Source organism: Strigops habroptila, chromosome 3 (genome assembly GCF_004027225.2).
Source record: "Strigops habroptila isolate Jane chromosome 3, bStrHab1.2.pri, whole genome shotgun sequence".
In the NCBI taxonomy this organism is placed as follows: domain Eukaryota; kingdom Metazoa; phylum Chordata; class Aves; order Psittaciformes; family Psittacidae; genus Strigops; species Strigops habroptila.
In genome coordinates, this window is record NC_044279.2 from 20708004 (window position 1) to 20733105 (window position 25102).

General features: G+C 40.3%; 1 long non-coding RNA gene across 1 annotated transcript; it reads right to left on the reverse strand.

Moving 5' to 3' along the window:
• Positions 1-2085: 2085 nt before the first annotated feature.
• Positions 2086-23692, reverse strand: LOC115605572. Its single transcript, XR_003990641.1, has 4 exons — positions 23577-23692; positions 17890-18025; positions 16107-16165; positions 2086-2150 (listed from the first exon to the last, which is right to left on the reverse strand). It is a non-coding gene; the product is annotated as an uncharacterized LOC115605572 (long non-coding RNA).
• Between the last annotated feature and the right edge of the window lie 1410 nt (positions 23693-25102).

The following is a 25102-nucleotide window of genomic DNA, read 5'->3' on the forward strand; positions in this document are numbered from 1 at the left end:
CATTTACATGTTTCAAGGACTGTTCCATGATATGGAGATAGAGCTCAAAGTTTTCAGGATTCAGATAATTATGTTAGAGGATGGTTGGTGAGATGGCACAGCAAGCATATTCTAAGCTTTCTTAAACAGCTTAACCAAAATGCAACACACTTACTAAGTCAACCTCTCAGCAGTTACAAACCGGCACAGTCGTTTTCATTCTATGAACTTGCACTGATTTATGCCAATAAAAGAGTTGGCACTGTCATAAATCCATGAGTTCTTTTGAATTCTATGGACTTCTATTTTTTATGCCAACCAGTTAACACATTATGCAGACCTGGTTGTTTACTGCCAGTGTTGCAAACATCAATCAACTTAATGTATCTCAAAACTAGATTTCTAATCTAAGCTAATCATCTAAGCCCCCAGATAGTCAATGCCAAGAAACAATCATCTTTTCTCGTGCTAGGGCACTGTTCTTGTCTTCTAATGTGGATTCATTTGATCTATTTTAGATGCCTACTTTAAGAGACATGAATCTAAAACTGCCTGTATCTCTCTGTGGACATTTACAGTCATCTGAACAGATTAATTCCACCTTTAGTCTTAAAATAAGGTGACTCATATTTTGGAGGGATCTGTAGCTTTTACGGTGAGGATAGCCTACGGTACAAACTAGATGATTAATTTTTAGATATCTAAATTTGAGATGGATGAAACCTTGCCACAATTCCAGGAGCTTTCAAAAAATCAAAGGAAGCCAAGAGTTCATTGGTTAATTAAATAATTGTTTCTGCTTTCAAATATACATGTCACCCAAGAGGATACCCGACTCCTTAATAATATGGGAAAAGTGCTAAAAGCTTTACCTTTAGATAGCACTAAAAGATGAAAATGCAATGCCCAGAAGTTCAAATATACAGAAACATATGGAACACTAAACGGATATCCTGAGGGATAAATACCATTTCCTCTTTTCTCCTCAACCTTCACCATCAATTTAAAACAGATTAAAAATCTTCAGTAACGTTCATATTTATGAATGGCAAGGATTCTGATCCAATCACTTTAGCCACTCTGTACTTATCACCTTCTGCTATACTGAACATCTCAGAAATTAGTTTGGACAGTGATTGAACAAACTGGCATGAAAACAAAGCCTGAAAGATTTAATTTATTTCTCCAGTATACCCTGATATGAAAAATGCATCATTATAAAAAAAAGGTTTAAAAACTTATAGCTCTGTGAATGATGAATGAAATGACAGCATTTATCTGGATACTTTTAGGAAAATAATATGTTTGTAAGTTTAAAAGGGGAAAAAAACCCAAAACCTACAACCACAAAAAAAAACCCAACAACAAAAACCACTGACCCCAGTGTGATAGATATCTTTAGTATTTGAACACACATGTCGTTCATATTCATACCACAAAAACTGATGTGTTAGGGTTAACACTGTATCCTATCACTAGTAATCATTATCATTAAGAATGCAGTACTCAGTACCTTATGAACTATCATTTGCTGCTTTCTGTAAAAGGCTCTAATAGTTTTATATTAAAGAAACATTTTTACGTTTACCCTAATTATTTATGGGATTTTCTCCTGCTATTGAATTAAGAGGCAAAGAGATTTAAATGGTCCATGTCAGAACAAAGAATGGGTATTTTATGAGTTTACTGCTCAGATTATTACTTTGCACTGGCATTTGCCTTACCACCTTGACAGACTGAAGCAATTTAGTAGATTGCATTCCATCATTTCTTTAATTACAACGCTTCACTAAGCAGTCACTTGTGCACTTGCTAAGAATTTTCTGCTAAGGAATTGTTCTGTCCACTGCCATCAAGCCATAACTTGAGGACTTAATAACAGAGGTACATGTAGCCAAAAGCTAGTCATGTGGAGAGAATGACAACCAGCACCACACAAAAAAACCACTGCAGTCAGATACAAAAGTTAAGTCTCAGGCACCAAATCAATCCATCAGCATTCTGCTAAACAGCTATATTAGATCTTAGTGCTGCACAGATCCAGGTAAACTCTTTTTCCAGTGCAGCTTTACTGAGGTGTGTACAAAAATTGACTTACCTAGTCAGTCCCTCCTATTTTCTCCATAAAGATATAAATTGTTCGTCACATTCCAGAATCCTCCATTTCCTGGCTACAAAAGAAGAAAATTGGGGCTGAGCAACAAAAAGGGTCATTAGGAGAACTGCAATATCTTTTCACGCCAATAAAATCTTCCTTATGAGAACTAGAAGTAGCTTTATAAACGTTAATGAATAGCTTGTTATTAGCATTAGAAGGGGATTTATTTGTTCCAGGTTCACAGACAAAGACAGAGGTTGTTCAGCAACTTGTTCAACATTACACAGTCTAATTGTGGTAACTGCTCTGACTCAGATTTGTTCAAAAATCTTCATTACTTCCCAGCATCCATGGTGATGCTAGGAAGAACAGCTGGCACTACTGACCACCTGGTCTGGTCCTTTATGCGTGGAAACAAATTCCTGCTTCCTCTCAAAAACAAAGGCTTTCATCTTCCAGTATAAAGATATGTAGCCATATATTTTCCCGAGGCTATTTGGATGACAGTTCAGCTCAGTTTGGAAACAGTTCAGGAATCTGGCAGGATATTAAAAAAAAAAAGTCTAAAATATCATAACTGCAAGGAAAAAAATTTCCTTCTCCTGTGAACAGTTGCATCTACATAATTAAGCTTTGGGGTGATGCTGTTTTCAGGTTCTTTTAACAGAGTTATCAGCAGAGAGGAAGTTTATGTATTGTGAAATAGGACAGAGGCTCCTCCTTCACCCTTAAATATGCACTTAGAAAAACCATCATTCTTAGTTTAATACAATTAAACTTAGTTAAACACACTTAAACTAATTTATATCAGGGTACAGGACAGGGGTTTATCTGCCAAGAAAACCTTGAAACATGGATACATGCTATCCCATGAGAAAAAGTTTCTCAGCTAGAGCTGAAGATTCCTTTACCAACACAAGGACGTGGGCATTGCAGCTCATAGCAGCTACTGTTCCAGGGTAATTGGAAACCCAGTTGAAAGAGCCTAAGGGTTTTATCAGTTTGTGTATCAAGCCCTGTAACTTAAGGGTAGCAATTACATAATTTCCGAGTCCAGACCAATTTGTTTTGCTCCTGTGTGTATCAATATCATTTTCAGTTAACACTCTTTTTCCTGCACGCAAACATAAGTGTGTTTTAAATTATTTTTTCTCAGACCTCTTCCAAACAGATCCTAACACCTCAGCTGGTTTATTTTTCTCAACACACATTACTGTAATGATAATGTTCATTTTCCCCTACTTAGCAAAGTACCATTTATTTAAAGAAATTAGATATCAAATGAAAGCAGAGATGAAAGAACCTGCATAAAAACATAGGAATTAATACTATTTGTCTCAGAGTTTTCTACTTATTTTTAATTTCCAGCTGGTATCAACGTTTTTAGCCACTCACACAATCTATGTTAAGTACTTTTAAGATTTCCTATACTAATTAAGAATCCAAACTATGAAACATTTTTGTGTAGATAAAAAACACTAAATGCTTATATCCACATTCACATTTTGCCACATAACATTCCATGCAATGTTGAAGAAATTGCATATAAGGAAAACATCATTCTTACAAGAGTGAATTCCTCAAATATTAAGAAGAAATTGTATGTTTGAAGTTCAAGAAGCAATAGTTAACTAAAATCCTAGTATACTCCAGTATTTACAGGTCCTGCCAAGTTTTCAGCAGGACTCTGCACATCTTCTTCTGTTATCTCTGAAAGTACAGTTATAAATATACTTCCTCTGGTGACACTGAAGCCCTAAGCAACTCATTCCTGCCTCATCATCACCCTTTCCAGTTCCCTGAGAAAACTGTTTCTGGTTCCAGAACATGAAAAATATCAGTGAACAACCCTTGGACAAAAATAGCTCTGCAACCAATAAAAATAGTTTCTACTCTGCACCAATTCCTTGTTCAGTTCATTGCGTAGTGCCACAGAAGTTATACCAACACAAATGATGCTGATTAACACCTGAGAAAGGGAAGATGCATACGATGGCAGTGGTACCAGTAGGATTGTGAAGGTAGCAATATTGACAGAGGGATTTCAGTCTCACCAGTGCTGGTTTGGCTGGGCTGCTCCCACACACTCCCAAGGGATCTGCTAGCATGCTGAGAGGTAAGTTAGGGCTTCAACCAAATGGTGAAATGTAAATCCTACCACCTCCACCAAGACAACAGTCTTTGGTTTTCAAAGATGAAGTCAGAAAAAAATAAGTGTACCTTTAAAGTGCCTTTTATAATAATTTAAAGGTAATTAATAATTAATGAAAAAAAAAAAACAGAAGCAGACAGGATTTCTTTAAAATGTTTTACTATAATCAATATGTGACTAAAAAGTACCAATACTGTAATTTAAGGCAATATTGTTTTCAACCTAGTTAGCTTGAAAAAAACCAAAATCTAAGTTTTATATATTTAACATGTTCATAAACATTTTTAAAATTGACCCATTTAGAAAGATTTCTTGGTTTATTTTACTGACTGGCTACAGATAAATTTTCTTATTGTAAATTAAACCACTTTATGAATGCAATAACCTAAAAATAAGTGAAATATTGCAATGTTTACTGTTACGTTTTGATCACCAAATTAGCTACACAAATCACATGCATGCAAAAATACTTCAAAACATTGTTGAAGATTCCTGTGGCAATATCACTACAAACACATTTAATGTCTGGAAGAATTCCGGTAGCGCATTGAATTATACTGTAATATATATATATAACCACTTGTTAAACTAAAACAATGGTGTCATTAATACAAAGTTCCTACAGAGTATGTCTTTACACAGATAATGGTAATATCAGGCAAAGCCTGGAAAAGTTATCTTGGTTTTCAGTGTATTCTAAAAAAATCACATATATTAAGTAAGGCTGTACACTTCATGTAGTCAATTCTCAGTGGTATTTCAGGAAAGATTTATCAAACCAGTAGATTGTTTCCTCTGAGATACCGCTGAGACGTGTTCATGGAATTCTAAGATGTTTACAGTAAATTAGAAACTAATTAGTTGTACTGAAATGCCAGCACCTGCTCCTGCATTATTTAGAAGAAGAAAGAAAAAAAAAAATAACCCCACCAACATTTAGGGTTTCACAAATAGAGATAATACTTCAGGGCCTGGATTTCTTCAAGCCTATTTAATCATTTGAAAAGGTTGTCAAAATTATTAGGTTATGAAACTGAATCAGTGCATCTCAGATATTTTTCCTTCCTGCAGCTTTATAGTCATTATTGTATTAAGATTCTGGCAAACAAGGCCAACAATATTTATGGTTCCTGCCATAACATTAAAAATGCATATCCCATTCAGATTTCATGAATCTTGAATTGCAGCAGGAAATGAGCAGTTTAGATGATAATTGACTTGTAAGGATTAGAACAGTTCAGGTTTCCCCCTGTGCAAAGAGAAGGGTCATCTGAGGCCTTACAGATAGATGATAATTCCTTCAAAACATCACATCTGTCTCTACAAAAAGGTGCTTTTGTTCTGGTAACTATATTGTGGCAATAACAGTTATTATTAAATCAGATAGAGCAGGCACAGCTAGCCAAATTGTGATGGGAAAATGAGGGTGCAATCCAAATCAAATATTAGATTCATGTGGTATTTTCTATAGTGCATAACCAAATAACCTGCCAATCCTAATGAGCTTGTATTTTAATCAGGAAAGTATAGTACATGAACAATTCTGGAAGGGAATGTGTACTGTCAATGAGAGAATCGAAGTAATAAAAATGCTCTGAGAAAAAGTTGGGTTTCAGATGAAGAACAGAAGGAGAAATTTTCATATTTTTCATATTAAGGATTTTTTCATATTAAGGAATAAGAATTCCTTAATTCTTCTAGGAATTAAGAAGTTTTTCGTATCAGAGAAGATTCCCCCAAAGGAAGGTATAGTGGCAATAGGTGTGAGAAGCCAAAAAAGGAGAGTCATGCAGAGATGATGTTGTTGAGTAGGAACAACTGTAATTTATTAAAAGAGTAAATTAAGAGCAAAATTGCAAAAGGCAGAGCCGAAGAGACTGGGAAATATCTACATGAAAAGATGTGAGATAGTGGCAGAAGAAGAACAAGGTTAAAATAAGGAAGTCAACATGCTTTCCATTGTTGAAGTCAGAATGCCATTTCTGAAAAGAAGCTTCACTTCTTAACATTTTATTTTCCTGATGTTCTCTCTCCTCCCAGAGGAAAGGCTGAGCTCTCATATAGCACTGAGATGTGTTCATGGAACTCTAAGCTCACCATAAATTGGAAGGTGATTAGCTGAACTGAAATTATTTTTGTCTGTCACAGCCTTGCAAGCATACAAACGCACATGCAGGTTGCTGGTACCATTTACAGAAACCCATTCCGAAATTGGTCTGAGCTGTGCTTGTCAGTTCAGCCTGAGATATCTGCTACTTGTATTCCCAGGCTTTTCAAAGGACTAGGATTAGTTTTTGAGCATGTGCTGATTGCATCAGCAGGGCCCCAATTTCCTTGACTGGAAGACAAAGTTTTATTCAAAAAGGGCTGAGAAACCACCATCCTCTTCATTCCCCCTGGCAATCTTTTGGGACACAAAGGGAATGTGAACTGCATAAGGAGCACTCTTCTGGGGAGGTCCTTGTTGCGAGACTCCTTTACTTTTACTCAGTACCTTTGCTTACTACTTTTTGCGGTATTGCACTCAAATTCTTGAAAAAAAACCAATAGAGATATAGCAAAACTCTTTCAAAACCGCTAACTAAAGAAAATAGTATGGTGATAAGCTGAAAGAGGAGAGCTCGTGTATGGTGCTTTGGTTTGGTAAAAGATGTCTAAGGACTTTACCAAGTTTCAAAGGTAGATCAGCTGTCTCAATTTGTACTTGGACCAGGAAAGCAGACAGAAAATGTGGAGTATGATTTCTTTTTTCTTTGGCTGCCCTAAAAGTAGCAGTAGCATGTTCTGGCTCCACACTGCCATGAAAAGAAGTTCATCCTCTCCTCTTCCCTGTCACAGCTTCTTAGCTCTGAGTTTTTCCTTTGCGATGCTTTTGGAGATCCCTCTCTGGTCAGCCTTATCAACTGGTTGAGTTCCCTGCCCCTGAGAACAAACTAAAACTAAAGAGTTTGGGGAGAGGAAGGAGCGGGAGAAGGAAGTAATCATAAGCTATTTTGGTTATAGCCATATTTCATTATTCCATTTCAGTGAATAATTACCAAAGTTTAATCAACCTTTCTTGCCACTTGGTGTGCAAGAGGCAAAAAAATTCTCAGTTTATTCCTTTTATATTCTACCTCAGTATAAAGTTGCAGGAACCAACCAAATATCCAAACAGAGCCTTCTATCTAAAACAAAACTAAGAAAGCATCGTCAATAGTAACAGATTTCATAAATTACCCAAGATCACTATTAACAGATTAGCTATTTTATTTTTCCAGCATAGTCCTCTGCTGTTTTTTCTACTCTTTTCTCTTTCTTCCTCTTAAATTTTATAGCTATCCTGATTGTTTAGCCTGACCTTCAATCAATTTACCAGATCTAATCTGAGATTGTGGTATACTTAGAAGTCCCCAAAAAGCAAGAAAACTATCTTTGTTTGTATGCCTTGCTGACTATGAATTATGCTTGACTTTGCTTCAGAATTTGGCTTTTAAACCAGATATAAGATTACCTTTTTCATGGTAACTATTCTTCCAATACAAATGAATTTGTAAAGTTCTTAAGAAAAATTACGCTATTCTAATATTCTATTGGAACATGTATAAAAACATGTTCATTCGTTTAACTGAACTGAACCATTTCACTTCAATGTGATATTTAATTGGTATCATGACGTCTCTCGGTATTCACACACATCAGATCCCCATTCTCTCCCATCAGTGAGCCTAATGAAAACACACATCATGCAGTGTTATACTGTGTTCTCCCTGCACACGCTGTGTGGTGTTTCATGAAAGCACCTCAGGAGATGGAGACTGTAGATCCAGCTAACAGGAGGCCTGGGCTATTCCCGCAGCACTACAGTTTAATGTCAGACAGAATGATTCCATTAAAAAAGTATAAATATTTCCACAGGGGGGGTATTTTTCACTTTCTCAAAGAGCAGGAACTCCCAATTTCACTCATCATATATCCCCTGAGTCTCATATGCAAAGTCTAATATATGGGCACCTGTGACACCTCTTTAGAGTCTACAACTCTCTATAAATTATGTGACAAATCTGAGAGAGCTAGAATACCTGTGGATTGTGCATGTAATATCCTAACCTAACGCTGTTATGGCTGTAAAATAAAATGTTGGTTTATGAGAATATAGAAGCTTTCAATTGTGGTATTTTTTTTCTCATTAAAAAAAAGGACTATGAGGATGGAAGGCTTTCCACTGGCTGAAGTTTTTCAAATGTACTGGTGGATTTAGAAGAATTTTACCAAAAAATAAATAAATAAAGGAAAATACTCTGCAAAGAAGCACAAAAAGCATAGCCTAGTAACACGGATGCCTGAGAAAAAGCTTAAAGAGAAATATACACTGTCATAGAAGAATAACAAAAGAGACTTGAAACTGTGAGCAGAGACACCGGCTCTTGTTTTTCCAATTGTTGTTAAAAATTAGGTTTCTATATTGTCTGGAAAACAACACCCCCAAGTCCTTCTCTGCAAGCCTGCTCTGAATCTCTTCTCTGCCCAACCTGTAGCAGTGCCTGGGATTGCCCCAGCCCAGGTGTAGGATCTTTTCAAGCCGTTTACCACAACTCTTTGCGTGCAGCCATTGCGCCAGTTTTTTATCCACCGAGTGGTCCATCTATCAAATTGATGACTCTCCAATTTAGAGACAAGGATGTTGTGCAGGACAGTGTCGAACGCTTTGCACAAGTCCAGGTAGATGACGTCAACTGCTCTGCCCCTGTCCATCAGTTCCGTGGCTCCATCCTAGAAGGCCACCAAATTGGTCAGGCAGGATTTCCCCTTAGTGAAGCCATGTTGGCTCTCACCAACCACCTCGTTGTTTTTCATGTGCCTTAGCATGTTTTCCAGGAGAAACTGATCCAAGATTTTGCCAGCCACAGAGGTGAGGCTGACTGGTCTGTAGTTCCCCGGGTCTTCCACCTTCCCCTTCTTGAACATGGGGGTTATATTACCCTTCTTCCAGTCATCAGGAACTTCACCTGACTGCCACGACTTTTCAAATATGATGGACAGTGGTTTAGCAACTTCATTCGCCAGCTCCTTCAGGACCCGTGGATGGATTTCATCAGGTCCCATGGACTTGTGCACGTTCAGGTTCTTAAGATGGTCTCGAACCTGATCCTCTCCTACAGTGGGCCTAAGGTCTTCATTCTCACAGTCCCTGCATTTGCTTCCCAAGACTTGGGTGGTGTGGTCAGAGCATTTGTTGGTGAAGACTGAGGCAAAGAAGTCATTAAAAACCTCAGCCTTCTCCAAATCCATGGTAGTCAGTTCTGATAGCTTCCGGAGAGGGCCCACGTTGTCCCTAGTCTGTCTTTTATTTGCTACATACCTATAGAATCCTTTCCTGTTATCTTTCACATCCCTTGCCAAACTTAATTCTAGCTGGGCCTTAGCTTTCCTAACCTGGTCCCTAGCTTCCTGGGCAATGCTCCTATATTCTTCCCAGGCCGCCTGTCCTCGCTTCCACCTTCTGTAAGCTTCTTTTTTCCCTCTAAGTTTCCTCAGCAGCTCCTTGTTCATCCATGGAGGTCTCCTGGCCCTCCTGCTGCACTTTCTTCTAGTCAGGATGCAGCACTCCTGAGCACATAGCAGGTGATCCTTGAATATCGACCAGCAGTCTTGGGCCCCCCTGCCCTCTAGGACTGTATCCCATGAAACCTTACTAAGGAGGTTCCTGAAGAGGCCAAAGTCTGCTTTCTTGAAGCCCAGGGCAGTGAGCTTGCTGCATGCTCTTCTCACTGTCCTGAGGATCTCAAACTCAACCATCTCGTGATCACTAGAGCCAAGGCTGCCCTGGAGTGTCACATTTCCAACCAGTCCCTCCCTGTTGGTGAGCACCAGGTCAAGCATGGCACCTCTCCTCATCGGCTCCTCTATTGCTTGAAAGAGGAAGTTGTCTTCCACACAATCGAGGAACCTCCTGGATTGCTTGTGCCGGGCCGTACCGTCCCTCCAACAGATGTCAGGATGGTTGAAGTCCCCCATGAGGACCAGGGCCTGCGAGCGTGAGGCTGCTCCTATCTGTCTGTAGAGCGCTTCATCCACAGAGTCCTCTTGATCAGGCGGCCTGTAACAGATCCCCACCGTAATGTCCCCCATTGCTGTTTTCCCTTTGATCCTGACCCACAAACACTCTGTTATCTCATCACCCGTCCCCAGACAGAGTTCCATACTCTCTACCCTATCACTGACATAGATAGCAACGCCCCCTCCCCGTCTGCCTGGCCTGTCTTTTCTAAACAGCCTGTAACCTTCCATTCTGACACTCCAGTCATAGGAGCCATCCCACCATGTTTCTGTGATACCAATGACATCATATTCCCGTAGCCTTGCACACATCTCTAATTCCTCTTGCTTGTTCCCCATACTACGAACGTTTGTATAGAGGCACCTTAGCCGACCTCCAAATGCAGCCGACTCAATGGCTGGGGCAGCTGGAACATCTCTACATCGCTCCAAGCACTTATTACAGGTGCTGGCAACTGACCAGGCGTGTTGGGATGGATCAATGCTCCCCTCCCCCAACACATCTAGTTTAAAGCTTTCTTGACCAGCCTGGCAAGCCTCCTACCAAAACAGCTCTTCCCCTTCTTTGTCAGGCCAGCTCCACCAGCCTCCAGTAGATCTGGCCTCCCAAATGCAGCCCCATGTTCTAAATAGCCAAACCCCTGACTATGGCACCACCATTCTAACCATTTATTAACCTGCCAAACACGCCTAGCTTTTTTAAGGTCCTCCCCTTTGTCCTAGAGAATCAATGAAAAAACTATCTGAGCTCCAGAGCCCCTAACCGCCTCTCCCAGGGCTCTGTAGTCCTTCTTAATGTTCTCCAGGCTACTGCTATCTATATCTCTAGCACCCACATGGACCACTAGAAGGGGGTAATAGTCAGCAGGACTTACTAGAGCAGGCAGCCTCTCAGCAACATCCCTGATCCGAGCCCCTGGCAGGAAACACACCTCCCTCGAGGCTGGATCAGACCGGCAGATGGGTGCCTCTGTGCCTTTCAAAGTAGAGTCCCCTACTACTATGACCCGCTGCTTTTTCCTGGAGGCACCAGTAGTGATCTTAGATGTGGTGGGTGCTTTCTCATTAGCCCCCTGCAGAACTGCGAAGCGGTTCTGGGTGGGGACATCAGATTTAGGAGGAAGTCCCTTGTCGTTAATTGTCCTCTTCCTCCCTTTTTTGTTCGTTTTTCTCGTGACTAATTCCCAGCTTCCTGGGTTGCTGCCCTCCTTCTTTACTATGTGAGCAATGCTGGACGTTTGCAGCCCCTGCACAGTTTGGGCCTGGAGCAAGCAGTTCAGCTTCCTCTCAGCTTCCCTGGCATCTTTTAGCTCTCCAACAGCCTCCCGCAGCTCAGCCACCTGCTGCAGGAGGACCTCCACCAGGGCGCACCGAGTGCAGCCCTGTCCATTGTGCACCCTCGCCTCAAGAGGCCAGTCGAGGCACTTTCTACACTCCGACATCTGCGCCACAGCCTCCCCTCTCATTGGCTCTGTCTGGGTGCCTACGCTGGCCACCACCGGGGCAGAGCTCCCAGAGCGGGCCCTGGTCCTGAGGCGAGTGCTCACCATCCCGCTCGCTGCCCTCACCAACTGCCGCGCCACGACCTGTTCGCTGCGCTCCTGGTCACTCGCGCTCCCTGGGATGGGTTTTTACCCACTGAGGGCTGGTGCCGTCACTCCTGGCACCGCCCCCTGTGAGTCAGCTGCTCGTGTCGGCTGAGCTGCCGGCTCCTGGGCAAGTCCTGTCAAGGACTTGAGGAACCCTCGGTTGCTCTTGCTGCTCCGAACTGAGGCTCCTGGACGCTGTGCTTCCCCCCGCTCCGGTGTTAAAGGCGTCCTCTCTGGAGATACTCACCTCGGCAATTTGAGCTTGGGGCAATCCCAGGCACTGCTACAGGTTGGGCAGAGAAGAGATTCAGAGCAGCCCTGCAGAGAAGGACTTGGGGGTGTTGGCTGATGAGAAGCTTAACATGAGCCGGCAGCGTGCACTTGCAGCCCAGAAAGCCAACCATATCCTGGGCTGCATCAAAAGAAGCATGACCAGCAGGTCAAAGGAGGTGATTCTGCCCCTCTACCCTGCTCTCGTGAGACCTCACTTGGAGTACTGTGTACAGTTCTTGTGTCCTCAACATAAAAAGAACATGGAGCTGTTGGAGCGAGTCCAGAGGGCCACAAGGATGATAAGAGGGCTGGAGCACCTCCCGTATGAAGACAGGCTGAGAGAGTTGGGGCTGTTCAGCCTGGAGAAGAGAAGGCTGCATGGAGACCTCATAGCAGCCTTCCAGTATCTGAAGGGGGCCTATAAGGGTGCTGGGGAGGGACTCTTCCTTAGGGACTGTAGTGGTAGGACAAGGGGTAATGGGTTCAAACTTAAACAGGGGAAGTTTAGACTAGATATAAGGAAGAAGTTCTTTACAGTGAGGGTGGTGAAGCACTGGAATGGGTTGCCCAGGGAGGTTGTGAATGCTCCATCCCTGGCGGTGTTCAAGGCCAGGTTGGACAGAGCCTTGGGTGACATGGTTTAGTGCGAGGTGTCCCTGCACATGGCAGGCGGGTTGGAACTAGATGATCTTAAGGTCCTTTCTAACCCTAACTATTCTATGATTCTATGATTCTATGTGAGATTTCCAGAAGATGTATCGCAAATAATTAGAGCAACTGCACTTTTCAATAAACCATTGTTATTCATATATGAAGATCCAGTGGTCTCACACAATCAGGCACCTAATCATGCTAAAAAAAAAACAAACCAAAACAAACGAATGCTTACATAAATAACTGTGGTAGAACTTCCTAGTCAGTTCTTGTCTTCATATAATCTTTTTAATAGCATATTCTGGCATGTACTAGCTATAAATATATTAAGCATGTGCCCATTGCATAGGTACATGCTTAATATTTCAGTTTAGATCAGTAATTATGATTTTAGTGTGAGCAACATATACAGTATTTCTCTGAGTCCACACATCAAACAATTTGCCAGAGTATTTGACCAGTCAAATCTGGTTCATTCTGTTGACTGGTATTGATTCTGACCAAAGCAGCTAACATTGCATTTTTCAAAACCTAGACTCCATAAATTCACAACTACACCATTGAGCTGACAAACCAGAAGCCAGACAATACATTTACATTCACAGCTGGCACACCTTCTCTGGTCTTTTTCCCCCAGACATGAGCTTGTAATATGATTTATTCTACTCTATTATTGCTTTCGATGTCTCAGTCCATGTTTGTGCTTAGGGACGCATGATGAATCAACTGCCAAGGGCAAGCACACTGCACAAGTGAGAATATGAAGACATGGTGAGGTGAAAATGTGATTACAGTTCCAAACCTGCCCCAAAAGAAAGTCCCTGTCATCGCAGCTTGCACACCACAACTCAGAAGACTAATATGAACCAAGAGTGAAAACTCAATCAGAAATTTTAAATAGACTATTTAAATAAAATCACAGGGTACATACCAAAAAATGAGTTGAAATAAGAGGGTAAAGTAAAAATCCCTGTGCCTTATTATGTAAGCTGATAAAGACTAGCCTAGTAAATCACATAATGTATCAAACATTTTCATGAGTTTGGACAGAACTGTTATCACATTTGCATTTTCATAGACTGCCTTCTAGAGCAGCAGTTAATTAAATAATTAGAAACACAGTTACGATAATTGTATTTCTCCTTAGCATTGCTCAGCCCAGTGGAGTTCTTGTTCCCCAATCCACTGCTGGTGATCGGACACTCCTGGAAACACAGCCACGTGCTACATCATCACCCTGCAGCCTCCCCTTGCCATGCAGGGTGGAGTCAGCCAAGGTGAAATGGCTGAACGCTTTTTGGTAACAGGAGATGTATTGTTCACACGAAGGGCAGCTCTGCTGCCTGCAACGTGCTGCCATCATTACTGCCCTTTATTAAGAAAAAAGAGAACCTTTCACAGTAAAGTGGACATACTTCCTAGAGCACAAGGCTTTGCTGGAAAGCATCATATCCAAGTACTGCTCTGCCTCTGCAGTGCTGGACTTCTGAACCTCGATGGGATTTCAGTGATAATCACTTTTGACTGAAGGCAAGACAAGACTAAACAGGGCAAAAGCTCACTAGACCAAACTCTATCAGCCCTTGTAATGAAGAAGGACAGCTCAGGAAGGTCCTCTCTGTTAGCTGGTTGAGTCTGCTGTTGTTCCTGCTTAACAGCCAATAAAAGTAAGTCATAGTGCACTCTGTGTACAAAAGACAAGGACAGACATCAGCCGTTCCAGCTAAGGGATGGGAATCATTTTGAGACAACTCAGATGACAAAAAGTAGGCTGTTTAGATCTGAGCTACTCTCATTAAAAAAAAAAAAAAAAAAGTGTCTTAAAAGGTGACTCAGTCCATATATTTTAGATACGTGTCTTAAGATGAGATGCATCACCCCATGCAAAAATTGAGTGATTTTTTGAGATCAAACAGCAATAATGAAAATGAAGAAAAGAACAGAACATACATAAAAATGCACTTATTAAAATAAAAGCAGCATTCCTGCAATTGACAGATTTATGGTAAAATCCTGAGTTAGACCCTAAAACGGTCCAGTTGATTTTCTGCAGTTAATCAAATTACATAGCTCCTAACAGCATAGGAACAGTCCCATGATCACAAAAGTGTGTGCCTGCATGCATTTATAATGTGTGCAATATTATGCACATAATATGACTAATAGTATATGTGAAGAGGATTTTCACCCCAAACACCATTTGCTGTTTGATCTGGAAGGTGATTTTAGTCCTTGGACCCTCAAGATAAGAAAAAAAAATTAGGTGCAAGGATCTTTTAAAGCAAGTAAATGCAGTATCTTTGACTTCAATTGAAGAGTATATTTTGAACCAAAGATTTAAGACATTTGACCAGTTCAAGATAGCCCCATCTGAAAAATTGTGCCTCAAGCAAAACAGTTCTCTCCTTTCCAGTGTTCTTTCTTCTTCCTTTTCCAATGAAGAAGAGCCAGTGACAGATTGCATACATGAGTTTATCGTATTTTTATGATGTCAATGCAGCGCATGCATAATTTCTGTAGAGCTCAAGCATTTGGTTATTAATTTTTTTCTAACAGGTATATTTTTATTGTTTCAACCATTAAACCTTACAGGGGAGCATTTGCACTCTAAATTCATGTGTTAATCAACTTACAACCATGGCAAAGATTTGCCTTGGTTTTAATCAATTTTGGTAGGCACCAGCACAAAGATTTACAGATGTAAACCCTAAGGCCTCTTGTTCAGTTGCAGAGTAAATCCAGTAAATTTTGAATGGCTGGTAAATATTTAATGAAACAATAAGCTCCTTGAATTTTTTTAATCTAATATTTCTTTTCATCTGTTGTGCCTCAAGAAGAATTTCATACATCAAAATGCATGAAGTAACTTAAAGCAATTTTCAAGTGTCACGTTGATTTAAAATATTTCCTCTAAAAAGACTCATTCTTCAAATTGTGTCATGATTAAGCAATAATTGGAAGATTCTCTTCACTTCCTAATTCTGCCTTTTAACACTAAGATATGTGATGATCCATATACAAAGGATTAAAATCCTTTTGTAGTATATCCTTTTATGAAATCAATCACTGATAAAGAATATACATAATGAAATTTCTGATTTAGCAGAGGCTAAAGTTACTAAGGGGAAAATATGATAGAATATCATCTTGAAACCAGTACCCTTGATATACAATCGTAAGTCAATTGGCATTTTTGTCTTCCTTATTCTACAACTTCATATTATTAAATGGTGCTATAGCAAGCCCTCAAATTAACAGAGAAGCAGCTAAAAGCCACAGCAAGGACTTTGAGGAAAAAAAGTTTAGACCAAGACATACTTACTAGTTAACTCTTCTTGAACTTGTTTTTTAATAATTAGTCCTTTACTTAGATAACTTGCTCTGTTGAGAAAAGAAACAAAAATTAAATATGCTCTAAGAATAGGCTAAAGCTCATTTTTTACTGTTGGAGAAAATCCTAACCGTATATGCTAAAACCACCTGTGCTAACAGTAAAATCGACAGAGTTTAGGGAAATTTGATGAACTCACTTCGCTGCTTCCACCTCTTACTTCAGTGACAATCACATACAGTGTCAGGCATTGAACTACAGCAGACCCAGCTCAGACATCCAAGGGTATTAAGAGACCTGGCTGATGTTGCGAGGCCATTCTTCATAATGTTTGAGAAGTTATGGAGATCAGAAGATGTCCCAGCAGACTGGAAGAAGGCTAATGCCACCCCCATCTACAAGAGTGACTTAAAGGTGGATCCAGGAAATTATAGGCCCATCAGTCTTACTTCAGTCCCCAGGAAAGTTATGGAACAAATCCTCCTGGGGGCTATCACAAGTCAAATCAAGCATGTAATTGGGAAAAGCCAGCATGGATTCATGGGGCAAATCATGCTTGACAAACCCAATAACTTTCTACAGCAAAGAAACCTGCTCGATTGATGTGGAGCAAGCGGTGGACATTGCCTATCTGGATTTCTTCAAGACTTTTGATATGATTTCTCACAATCTCCTCCTAGAAAAACTGATGTGTTACAGTCTAGACAAGTAGTCTGTGTGGTGGGTGGGGAACTGGCTGGCAAAGAAGAAAATTTTTCACAGTGAGAACAATCAGCACTTGGAATAATCTCCCTAGGGAAGAGGTGGATTTCCCAACACTGGACACATTGAAGATTCAGCTGGGTGCTAGGCCATCTTGTCTAGACCATGATTTTTCCAAGACAGGTTGGACCAGATCATCCTTGAGGTCCCTTTCAACCCGGTTTTCTATGAGTCTATGATTCTATGATCTTCCCCCTGTTCTTCTCACTTTAGTGTCTAGATAGCTAAAGTAATTTCAGTCCCAAATGGTTTGTTAATCCTGAAGAACAGAAATGAATGTTTTACACCTCTTAATGGTAGAATTTTGAGCTTTACAGTGATGTGCAGATGGCTTGGTCTGAGTGCTTTTGTTTTCTGTCTCTGATATTGTAGGAGATATAACTAACCTTAAAAATAAAATGTCTGTCTCGCACATTTTATTTGCATCCTGGTGTGTGACCACTCTGGTTAACCTACTGGAATGGTCACTATCTCACAACAATCTCTATATCTCAGTTTTCAAGAGGCTTGTCTTGGTCTTCATTAGCCAAGGTCAAATAGGACTAATGCTAGGAAGATTTGTACCTCATTAACATTATCTTTATTGTCATTATTTCACAAGCTAACAAAACAAAAAGGAATTATTCCCCAGTTACTCCCAAACATTCTTACCCTTCTCATTAGTATTGGCATAACCCTTTTCTCTAGGGTAGCTCAGAGCTCAGTTCTTGAAGGAAAGGCTGACATCAGCAAAATTATTGTACCAAGATGGACAGGCAGAAAACACTCTCCTGATTTATAATCAGATTCTCTTAGTGTAACAAGCGTTTCTTCATTGCTGGGCTACTTAGATCAGCTCATGTGATTTGTCATATAATAGAAAACACTTCTTATTCTAGACATCAAAGAGGGGTGTGTTTTCTCTCCATAGTTAGTTAAGAATTTCAACCACCAAATGCTGTGCAGGATCTTTGGGGTGGTATTTTAATTCAGCTCTTCATATAAATGAAATACCTTTCTGAACATCACTGACCTCTGCAGGAATGCCCCTCTGAGTGACAGGTAAGGAAGAATGGTTTCAGGATGAGATGTGACATAGGGTCTCAGATGCTCTGGATTCTCATGCGCTTCCCATATAAGCCTTGGTGATCTTTGCAATTCACTCGTATCTAGATGCACCCAAGAGATAAATCTGAGGTTACAGCCAGCTTTGGAGTAGACAGAACATGTAATAAAGCACCTCAACTGAGTAGGACTTTCTAGAAAAATGGAGATGGACAAATCCTCTTAGCCATCAGTGGTCCTTCTGTGGAGCATCAGAGGATTTAGACACAGTTCCCTTGATTTTTAGATTTTCTTAAGTGGAACCTAGCTGTCTAGATCAAACTGACACATATACAGACACGAGTACATAATACCTAACTATGATGTCTGGGGAGCGCTCAGATAATGGAGGTATCAGACATTTATCTACAATTAGTTAAAGCCAAACAGGGTATTTAGGTAGACCCAAGAGTGGGACTTATCTCACTGCATTAATCAGTGAAACAGTCACTTCCAGAGGGTGATTCATCAGAGTTAATTTAGGATTAGATTTTGTAGGGTAAGATAGATCACTTTCTTTAGGTGTTTATTTCATTGACTGTGAAAGGAGCTTAATGACTTGCCTCCACGTTTTCAGTTGTCCCTGACAGAAGACAGAAATTCCCACCTTGGGCCCAACAAAGGTTTTCGTATCACCATATTTCATATGCCTAAGGATCTAATTTCCTCATGTCTCTCTATGGAGAGAGAAGGAAATGCAGAACACCAGTTTTAAATGACAGCTTTGCACACTTACTTTGTTGTTTCTTTTTGACCCTTATTTCTAAGCATAAACTGAAGTAATCTCAGGGCAGAATTTTGTGGGCAAATATTTGCGTGACACAATTTTATAGCATAGTGTAGTTATTTAATACGGCTTCTCTCTCAGGAAAAAACTCCTCAGTACAGCAAAAATCCAGCTCAGCAGTGTCCTTAAATAAGATGTCTCAGAAACCCAAGTGCCTAAACTCACGGCTCTCCTGCCAAGCCCTCAGCACGTTTTAATCTCACCCATAAGAAAGGCACAGAAGGGCTTACAGACACCGTTTACACATAACCAGGGCTGTGACACCTGCTCTTAGAGTGAGAGGTGATCTACTACTTTTATGCCCTGTTTCACTAAACAAGATAGCTGAGGATAAAATCATATCCCACTGGCTAATCCCCTAATGCCACTGACCTGGAAATTTCTTAAGTGCAGTGGAGGTTTCACTGAACTAGGGACAAGGGAGCCCTATTCAGTAATGACCACAGATCTGAGCCACAACAGCCATGTGATACCCTCCCTTTCCTAGTGCCCAGGTCAGCTGAGGCATCAGGAGCCTTTCAAATCTACAGCAAGACTTTCAACTCCACAGAGCACACACGGCTGCAGGGTTTTGTCTTGTCGTTGTGTGATTCTCTTGCTGTCATACATAAATAAATGGAAAAATGTTATAAATAAAGGTCAACTGGAATGCAAAGCTGTAGCTGTCTAGCCAGGGTTTTATAAAAGCCTTCTCCCATTTACCCTACAGGATTATTTTTTTTCCCTATCAGAGAGTTTGACAGATTAAGTGACTTCTGAGCAGGTTGAGTCATAATGTGGGGGTGATGATTCTGTCCTTTTACCTTTATCATCATTTGAAGGAATCTGAGTTATAGAAGGCAGAAGGTAGTAAAGATATCTTTACTACTTAATATATAATCTTTACATTTCATAGAATAATAGGTAGGCTGTGGGGAAAGCAAGGAGCCTACAGTTGGTGTAACTGACTGACACAGCTCTCACACTGCTTTCATAACTGGCAAATAGTCACTGTACATAAAAAACAGACTACCAGGAGTAAAAGGAGGGTATAACAAAATTCAGTGAAGCCAGAATTTCACGCTTACATTTGCTTTTTTATTTATTTGTTATTGTTTTTTCTATCTTGACCAACTTGAGGTCACCTAACTGACTGGTAATTTGACTATAGGGCTGATCGAAATAACTTTCGTTTGACTCTCCTCCTAACCCCTTCAAAAAACACTCAGAAATGGCAGTCTTTCCTTGCAGCTACAAATATTGTATTAATCCACCCAGGAGAAATGGTTTATCCAGCACTGACAGTCTGTCATGTCCTTATCTGACCTCATCAACTTCTGTTGTAGGTGACTGCCAGAGGAATCAGTCAGTGCCTCTCTGATTGATTACAGTATTGATTTTTTCTTCTCCTACTTAAAAAATAAAATAAAATAAAAGCACCAAACCAAATGATCCATCTTACCAACTACAAAACCATTTCAGAAGTTTGTAAAGAAAAGGTTGTGATCCCTTCACAAAAATATGCATTGAATGGGTATTTGAATTCTGTTCCTCACATTAAATTTTTGCCTCCTTTAGATTTCTGTAACTCACTCCGCTCCACTGAAATAAGCAATAGTTCTTTCTTCCAGCAGGATATATCAGGTACTTTTTGAAATTGGTATTTCATTATATACTGATAATAAGCAAAGCAGATTGTAAATATTGAAAGAGTATGACATTTTTCATGTTCCTAGTTTAGGGATCTTAAAACTGTTCTTGAATGTGAAGAACTAACAAAACCCAGTTTATTTCCTATTTCAGTAGTAAATTAAATTTTTTTCACAATATACTTTATTCATATTAGAGAAGTTTCCTAAAGCTTGTTAATCATTTTCTGCTATTAAACGTTATGCAGCTCTTATGTGCATCTTATTTGTATATCATGTAATTAGAGTCATGAAAGGTGTTGATGTGAGGCTATTACTATAAGCTTAAAAAATGCCTGCATAGACTCCCTGGGCCTCTTGTTCTAATTTGCGCAGAAAAGATGTAAGTAGCAATCCATCATTTAGGATTTCCATTTGAAAGCTGTTCTAACCTGATTGTTTTTACTTAAGAACTATACTGCTCGGTACAGTTCCACTGACACTGGCAAAACTAACAATTAAACAAAACTGCAAAGTAGCATGGTAAGTGGTACTATTCAGTGTTATGATAGAATTTAAAAACAATAGTCCAGGATATCCTATTAGCTAAACAAAAAACCTGCAGGTTCAACAAAATGCATGAAGGCCAAAAGCTCATCTTAATTCAGAATGCCTTAGTTGTAGTGAAACAAAAGACTTGTATGATCATTTCTGAAAAGAATATATTAACATTTATTTTTTAGTTAAAAATTATTTAAATACTAAGAAGGATTCAAAGAAAGAGGATGCTGATGTGCATTTAGGAATTTATTTCTTTCAGATTAGATCAATGACTTTATTAAAATGGAGTAAACTTTAATATGCTACTCTGTGTATTTTGATTTGCTATTTTTCACTGAGTCACACAGCTAATAGGTTTCTAATACAGCATATTCTACCTTTCACATTAATTGTGAGATTGAAAAGTAATTATTTTAAACTGTTATAGTTACTTTACATATAGGTAACTATGTGTGACTTTCTGGTAAATAAAAAGAAATGTCATCTTTAAATTTGAAGGCATCAGAATAGTGAATTTCACGGTAATGTGGAAACATACAGTGTTAATTAAGAATCAAAAGATTGTTTTGCATTTCTGATCTACACTAAATGAAAGGACAGAACAAAAAGATATAAAAATTGGTGGATGAGTAAAAAGGAACTGATGTCATGTACTTGGACTTTTGCAAAGCATTTGACACTGTCACACAATATCCTTGTCTCTAAACTCAAGAGGCATGGATTTGGTGGATGGACCACTCAGTGGGTAAGGAATTGGCTGGAAGGTGCACCCAAAGAGTTGTGTTCGACGGCTCAGTGTCTGGGTGGAGATCAGTGATGAGTGGTTTTCCTCAGGGGTTAGCACTGGGGTTGGTGCTGTTTAGTATCTTTGTCAGCAATGTGGAAAGTGGGATTGAGTGCACCCTCAGTAAATTTGCCAATGACACCAAGCTGTATGATCAGTCAACACAGTGGATAGAAGGGACACTAACCAGAGGGACCTTGACAGGCCTGAGAGATGGGCCTGTGCAAACCTCATGAAGTGCCAAGTGCAAGGACCTGCGTGTGGGTCAGGGCAATCCCAGGCACAACTACGGGCTGGACAGCGAATGGATTGAAAGCAGCCCTGAGGAGAAGGACTTGGGGGTGTTGATTGACAAGAAGTTCAACATGACCCAGCAGTGTGCACTCGCAGCCCAGAAAACCGTGTGCTGAGCTCCATCAAAAGGAACGTGGCCAGCAGGTCAAAGGAGGTGATTGTCCCCCCGAACTCCATTCTCATGAGAAATCACCTGGAGTACTACCTCCAGCTCTGGGGCATCAACACAAGAGAGACACGGACCTGCTCAAGTGAATCCAGAGGAGGACCACGAAGATGATCAGAGGGCTGAAGCATGTCTCCTTTGAAGACAGACTGAAAGAGCTGCGTTTATTCAAACAGAAGAAAAGGCTTTGGGGAGACTTTAGAGCAGCCTTCCAGTATCTAAAGGGAGACTGCAAGAAATCTAGAGAGGGACTTTGTACAAGAGCATGCAGTGATAGTATAAGGGGGAATGGCTTTAAACTGAAAGCAGGTAGATTTAGGCTAGACATTAGGAAGAAATTCTTTACTATGAGGGTGGTGATGCGCTGGAACAGGTTGCCCAGAGAAGTTGTGGCTGCCCCATCCCTGGCAGTGTTCAAGGCCAGGTTGGACGGGAGCATTCAGAAAAATAAAAATTATCATCTCCAAAAGCTTGGTTTTGTTGACATATATGTTAGCACTCTTTACTACCACACAGTTAATTTTCCCAGAAGACACACGGAACTCTACAAAATATGGGAAAATCACAGTAGTCACACAGAACAGTTGTAAACAGAACACACAAAGAAAATGAAACTGCCTCTGCCATCTTGAATCATACTGAAATATAAAATATTAGTTACACAAACAGACCCAACAAATTTAAGATGATGCAGGGCACTGTCATGACAGCTGGTATTTCTCTTGCTGGATCCAGATCAAGTCTCCAAACAGCAGAGCTTTTTTGACGATTTTGGGGTTATCGAGGCAGTTACCTGTTTCTACCATTTTTTCTTCATATAAATGGCTTCTTGAAACCAGCACATGTAGTTATCACAAAGGCAGCGGAAGAGTGATGGCTGGGTAATATAAGCCCATACCCCATATGGGTACCCCATATAATACCCCATATAATACCCCATAATTAACATAGAGGTAACTGGGTAATATAGAGCCTTACTGTCAAAGGAAGCCATTTAAAATAGATATATAAAGGAGGACAGGCTTTGGAGGCAAAAATAAAGCTATGTGTTTCCTCTCTTCAGCTTCCAGACATCATTTTTTTTCTAATTCATATTTGCAAGACCACATTTGTAAGGGAGAGAGCTAAAAATAAGCTATTTAGTTTAAAATAGAAATCCAGCTTGTATTTCTTTGCTGTTTAAATTCCTCTTGTGGGCAGAAAGCTGAGTGTAAGCCAGCAGTGCCCTGGCAGCAAAGAGGGCCAGCAGCCTTCTAGGCTGCATTGGCAGGAGCAGAGCCAGTACATTGAGGGAAGGGATTATCCCCCTCTACTCAGCACCCCTGAGGCCACTACTAGAGCACTCTGCTCAGTTTTGGTCACCCAATACAACACACTGATAGACCAAATTAGGGTCAGCAAAGGACTGTCATGATACCTGGGAGATTGCCTTCTTCAGCCTGGAGCAGTTGCCTTCGAGTGGATCAAACAGCAGTCCTGTCAGCATCCAGAAGGAGGTTGTAGGAAGACAGACCAGGATCCTCACAGTGGGACATAGTGGGCAGATGAGACACAATGTGCATAAGTTGAAATAAAAGAGGTTCAAACTGGATAATTTTTTCCTCATGAGGATGGTTAAACCTTGGAGGAAATTGCCCATTCTCTCTCCATCCTTGTGGATTTTCAAGACCCAGCTGGAGAAGACTCTAAGCCACCTGAGTCTAAGCTCAAACTGACTCCTCCTGAGGTCCTGTCCAACCTGAACTATCCCATGATCTTACCACCCCCTTGATCAAGAAGGGAAGCAGTGATTTTCAGGCCTGAGCCAGAACAGTCCCTCCAGTGGGTGCTACATTTCTGAGGCTATCCCCTGTCACTGGTCCTATCTCACGTCTACCTCAAAATACACATGACATTTCTCTTCCTCATGTCCGTCCACAATTGGGCAAATGGATTACACATTCTTGCAGTGCCATGCAATGTGCTGGGGCCTCAGTCCCACCCCAAAAGCCTCACTGGAAGTCGTGTGCAGAATGCCAGAGCTGTAGCACGACTATGGCTCTGGGTGGAATAGGGAAATCCTATGTTTTCAAATCCATGTGCTTAAAAAGGGCCTGTTGCCCTAGCCTTAACCTGTACTGCTAGGTTTTCTCACAATGGAGTGCATAAACATTGAGAATGAACAAACCTAACCCTAAATATACCCTGATTATGCCTTGCTTTGCCTGATGGCCATTTAAATAGCCAGTAATCCACAGCATCATCTTGATTATCTTCAAAGCGGCATAATAGAACTGCTCGCAAAACCTCAGATGGGAGCAAAAGGACTTGTAAGCTATAAAGTTATTCGAAAGCTCATACACCTTGAGATTTGCACTCTGGTAACATTCTTAATTATATAATGGACTATTTTTGTCTGCAGAAACAAGTTACTAAAAATGGCGCAAAATAAAAACAATTTAAAATGCATGAAACAAAATTATGACTAACTTACATGTAAAAAAAGGTATGTGAATGCTGTGTTAATCATAAGAGGCTTGTGTTTCTACAGCACTGCCATTTTATATAGCTTAAAATCTAACAAAACAATCTCACATTGAAAACCATGTGTACCAGGTTCTATTCTGACCATAAAAATATTCTTGGCTTCAGTAAGATTTATTTCAAAGACAGCCTTTCGCTTGCATGAATCACCACAGAGGACTCGAGTGTTGCTTTTCTGCTTCCTGGGATTATTTTCATTTTAGGAAAAATAATCCCTCCATATTCTGACCATGTAAAACTTTGCATAAATGTAGCTATTCATATCACAAAGCCATGGCAAGTAAAATGTTTCTATGATAGACATACCACATCTGCAGTAAAAGAAGACTGTGATAGACAACCAATATCTATCTGTCTGAGATATAACAGATGATACTTTTTCTTGTCAACTGCTCGGTTTCAAGAATATTAAGAATCCCT